Here is a 5,417-nt window from a genome sequence, read left to right on the forward strand (position 1 = left end):
TTTCACAGTCAGGGCTCAGAAGAATTTTACCCGATACTGCCGTTAAACGGGGCTTTTGGTCGCACCCGATTTAGTGGTCGCAATAATAAAACTTTACATTTTTCAAGTGAATGAAAATGTGTGTCCTGTGTTTTTATTTCCTTTTATCACGACTTAACGGCATATTAAAGGTAATCAAATGGAAATGTTTATTAAACTGACGCCCTCTATTTAACGGAACTTTTATACAGTGGAATATTCCGTTAACGATAACAGGGAAATGTAACGGGACAACTTGGGTTGTCACATGCACATACTGCGAAGCAGCACACTCTCGTTCGCCCTCACCTCTAGCCCGCACATTCCGACGCCTCGGCCTGGCTGGTAGCTGCTGTCCCGGCTGCACCTCCTCCTGCTCGTCATCAAACTTATCCCCACTAGAGTAGCACACTTGAGCTTTTCTGTTCCCAAACCCATCCATATTGCAGTCCTTGGTCAAGTGTGGACCACTGCATCGCTCGCACCCCACTCTTATGGCATGTATCGACTGGTCCATTTGTGTTATCCGGCGATCCATGTTATTTAGCATGGCCATGACAGCTGCAATTTCTTTAGTTTGGGCCCCTCCTCCGCCTTTACTTCCGTCTCGCCTCGGGTTATGGTATTCACGGGAGTGTTTCGCGAATTCTTCAATTAGCTCCTTGACCTCCCTTGGATTTTTCTTTGTCAATAGTCCTTGAGAATCAAGGAGTTGTCTTGTCATCACATTGACCCCATCATAAAAGATTGACATCTCTTGCTGCACATTTAGGTCATGTTGAGGGCAATTTCTGAGTAAGCCCTTGTACCGCTCCCATGCTTCGTATAGTGACTCCCCCGGTTGTTGCTCAAAGTTGGCTATCGCCTTCTTGAGTTTGGCTATCTTGGATGGCGGGCCGAACTGGTCCAGGAATTGCTCACGCATTTGAGCCCATGTGGTGATTGTACCCGGTGGGAGTGCTTTTAACCACTCCTTAGCAGCTCCTTTGAAGGTGATGGGAAGCATCCTAAGCAAGACTATATTTCTGGTGACATTTGGGACATTGAACTAATCCGCAATGTCGTTGACTTCGTCTAGATGCTTAAAAGCATCCTCATGATCCTTCCCGAAAAACGGGATGTCCTTCAGTGCTGTCAATATGTGTCCTTTCAGCTCGAATGTGGCAGTGGCAGGTATTGCGGGTTGGACTAAACCAGGCCCCATATCTTCTCGGATACGCTTCTTGTATGCTCCCATGGACATTTCTTCAATTGCTTCCATCTGGTTCCTTGGCTCGTTCTCGGGTTCACTTGTGTGTTCTTCAAATTCTGGCTCGGTGTCGCTTTCAGACTCGGTTTGCACGGGTGTATGATCCAAATGCTCAAGATTGCTCTTGTGCTTCGCTGATGAACTTGACTCTCCTGTCTTCTTTCCCGATTTCCTAGAGAAGGCTGACTTCAATTCTTGTAAGGGCGTCTTTTTCTTGTGAAGTGCAGACTCGGGTTCTTCTAGTGGTGGCACCAAGTGTGTGTTTGAGCTTCTGGTCATGAACTCCTGCAACTTGCTAAACTAAAACGTAAAACTGAACTAAAATAAGTAAAACTAACTACAAACTAAAATTTTAAAAATTCTGTCTGTCCACGTCGTGGCAAGTATGTGGCCACGTCGTGGACTCTGTGATTAACAGATTTTTTTTTTGTGGCTGTGACTCCACAAGAAGGATCGATTTATTTAATGTAAATAAATAAGCTAAAAACTAAGCCGTTCCCCGGCAACGGCGCCAAAAACTTGATGTGCACAAAAGTACCCACTAATTTTAATATTTATAACCTAACAAACTTAACTATCTATGCACTTATAGGCAGTGTACCTAGTCAGATTACAGTATAGCTTGGGTAAGTCGGGTGTCGATCACAGGGAACGGTGTTCTAATTAATTTACTTACTATTAAATTAACCTAATTTATTAACAAATTTAAAAGGGGTTTATCTGAATTTACAAGATCAGATGAACTTAAATCAAATTCAATAAGTAAAAACACACACTCTTGTTTAGTTTGAATCCACTTCTTCCTTATGTCTAGCTAATGATTACGGATTATTAAGTTGGTTTTAGTTGTATTAGTAATTTAGTTCTAACTTTACCAATAATTAACTAATTCATGTCTAACCATGTATGTTCACACATAATTAAACATAGAACTAATTATGAATGTAAATATGCTATGTAAGATTTGTAATATAAACGCAATTATGGTCACAATACACGTTCTCTAGCACAGCTAAGCTTATTTACTCTAATTACTAACTAAGATTGGTCAATCCTAGCTCTAACAATTCAATGTTCACTAAATCATTAGGTAAACAAATTCATGCAGTTTAATGGTCACTAAGCTACACAGAGCATGCAAATAAGCAATTAGATAAACAAATAATAACATGCTAGGTCATACAAATCAAACACAAGCAAATTTTACCAACTAAGCTCAATCCATAATCATATAACTATTCATAAGTTCAAAGCTTCATCTAGCTAAACAAGAGTAGCTAGATTCAGCTGCTCATCATAGTAATTAAACTAACACAGCTAAAACTAATGAAAGACATGTTCTAAAAATAAACCTTTACTTCTTTTGGTGTTGAAAACCCTCTTCCAGAACCTTTCTTTCGTTCTTATTTGTCTCTTGGAACTCTTTTTCTTCTGCCAAAAGTCCTCCTCTTCGTAATAATCATAAGAACTTATATAATACTCAAAAACTCGCGCCACGTCGTGGCCAGGTTGCGCCACGTCGTGGGCTTTAAGAAATCTGTATCCTTCAAGGAAATCCTCCGCGTCGCGATGCTTATCTTCTCGAACACCCATGCCACGTCGTGGGCTTCATCGCCACGTCGTGAATTTAGCTCTTATCGTGAATTTACTATTTTCTTGTCTTCCAAGCCTCCCATGTTCCCCATTTCGTCACCTTTGGTCCCTTTCTTCGAAAATCCTTTGTATTAACTGAAATTAACAATTTAAACTCATAAGTATCATTATTCTAAACATACTATCAATTTATTAATAAAAATGTACTTAAATACTGCCTAAAAATAAGTATAAATATGGCAATATCAAAATACCCCACACTTAGGTTTTGCTTGCCCTCAAGCAAATTTCAACTTAATTCTTAATTACTAAAACTACACAGAACAATCCAACTCTAGTTCAGCCATTATGCCAAAACCTCAACGCATGCATTTGTGTCTAAAATTCTCCTAAAGTACCCCCCCCCCCCCCCATACTTTAAATACTCACCATCTTCATAAACACTCGCCCACTTTTCCCGAACGATGCTCACTTTATGCAACCCTCCGAATCCATCCGCAGAAAACCTCCTAACCTCAAGGTATTTTGAGTTGAGCAACCTAAGCATACATAAACTAGAATTACAATTTTTTCGATACCACTATGGAGCTCTTTTTGGAATTCTTCAATTCTTTTACATTTGATCTTTAATTTCTTTGAATTCACCACCTTTGTTGATTTGATTTCTGGTATCTTCAACTTTTTGAATTTCTTGGAATTTTGATCTTTTGATCTTCACTTTAACTTTGATGCTCCAAAAATTCTTCAAACTTTTTCTTGTAATTCTCTTTCTTCTTTTTTTTACATGTACCTCACTTTTTTCACTCAAAACCTGCATGCTTAAGCAGAGGCGCTCAACCTCAACCTTTATTGGTTAACGATAATAATTTTCCTGGATACATTTCAGGTTTAGGCTGCTAAACATATTGCATCCCTCAAACCAAGCGGGGTTGTGTTTTTGTTCCATGATTTCACTAAAATAAGGGAGGCCACAAATGCACTATAACGTGTATTGGCTCAACTAAACATTTGAACTTTCATCAGATCATCCCGCATAATACTAGCAATTATAGCTCACATTATTACTACTAGATTCAATTAATAAAAATTGTAATTTCAAAATTTTCTAGCAATTTACTTTTTCTACCCCTGTTTTCTTTTTATTTATTTATTTTCCCTTCGTTTTTTTTTTAAATCTTAATCTTCCAAATCATCGGGCATGTCTGCTTAAAAGTGTGCATAAGCTAAGTGTGGGGTGAAATGATTTACAATACATAACAAAATTTTGAAAATTATGCATTTTTTTAAGCGACTCGACGAGTCCACATGGATTTCAGAAAAGAATTGACTTCCCGACCAGACTCGCCGAGTCTGACCACGACTCGACGAGTCGGTATTATTTACAGAAAATATATATATATATATATATATATATATATATATATATATATATATATATATATATATATTTCGAAATTACTTTTACATTGGGTAAGTAGGGTTTTAACCTTAAGAATCAGTTTTCACAAACCACACTCGTCGGGTGCCGCTATTTTCATTCTCTCTCAAGCATTCAAAAACTTGATGTGTGTATAACCCACTAGTTTTAAACCTACTTTTAATTATCAAATAACACACAAAAGGCAGTGAACCTATCAATTGTGGTATAGCTAAATAAGCAGGGTATCGAACACAGGGAACGGCAAATTAAACTAAAAACTAATTTAATCTAAGTTAATTAAAAAGCAGGGGTTGTTCTCTAGTTTGACAAGACTAGAAACTTACTAATTATTACTAATTTAAAGCTAGAAAATAACGATTTAACTAGATTCAATAATTGGAAAGGAACTTCTGTTTAGTTCAACTTGGTTAACTCTATGGTTGATTTTGTAATTACTAACTAAGATTGGTCAATCCTAGCTCTAACAATTCAATGTTCACTAAATCATTAGGTAAACAAATTCATGCAGTTTAATGGTCACTAAGCTACACAGAGCATGCAAATAAGCAATTAGATAAACAAATAATAACATGCTAGGTCATACAAATCAAACACAAGCAAATTTTACCAACTAAGCTCAATCCATAATCATATAACTATTCATAAGTTCAAAGCTTCATCTAGCTAAACAAGAGTAGCTAGATTCAGCTGCTCATCATAGTAATTAAACTAACACAGCTAACACTAATGAAAGACATGTTCTAAAAATAAACCTTTACTTCTTTTGGTGTTGAAAACCCTCTTCCAGAACCTTTCTTTCGTTCTTATTCGTCTCCTGGAACTCTTTTTCTTCTGCCAAAAGTCCTCGGTCTCGTAGTCGGTGTCTTTTTGGATCGGGTCTTCGATTGTTAATGATGCACTGGATGCTCCTGATTTGCTGCTCCTTTTCTTACTAAAAACGGATTTCAAGTTCTTGAGTGGTGAGTTCTTTGAAGTTGCGGTTTCTCCTACGGCTTTTCCTTTGCTTCTTTTTAGTGCGGATTCCGGGTCTTCAAAAGGTGGTACTAGAGGTGTGTCCGATCCTCGGGTCATGAAACAGCTAAAAAAACGAAACACAAGAACGAAACGCGTAAAAGG

General features: G+C 37.7%; 1 non-coding gene across 1 annotated transcript; it reads left to right on the forward strand.

Annotated features, from left to right (window-relative positions):
- Positions 1 to 788: 788 nt before the first annotated feature.
- Positions 789 to 895, forward strand: LOC145103415 (small nucleolar RNA R71). The gene has a single exon (XR_013706508.1). It is a non-coding gene; the product is annotated as a small nucleolar RNA R71 (small nucleolar RNA).
- Positions 896 to 5,417: the final 4,522 nt, after the last annotated feature.

Source organism: Lactuca serriola, chromosome 4 (assembly GCF_051521515.1).
Source record: "Lactuca serriola cultivar US96UC23 chromosome 4, Lser_US96UC23_V15, whole genome shotgun sequence".
In the NCBI taxonomy this organism is placed as follows: domain Eukaryota; kingdom Viridiplantae; phylum Streptophyta; class Magnoliopsida; order Asterales; family Asteraceae; genus Lactuca; species Lactuca serriola.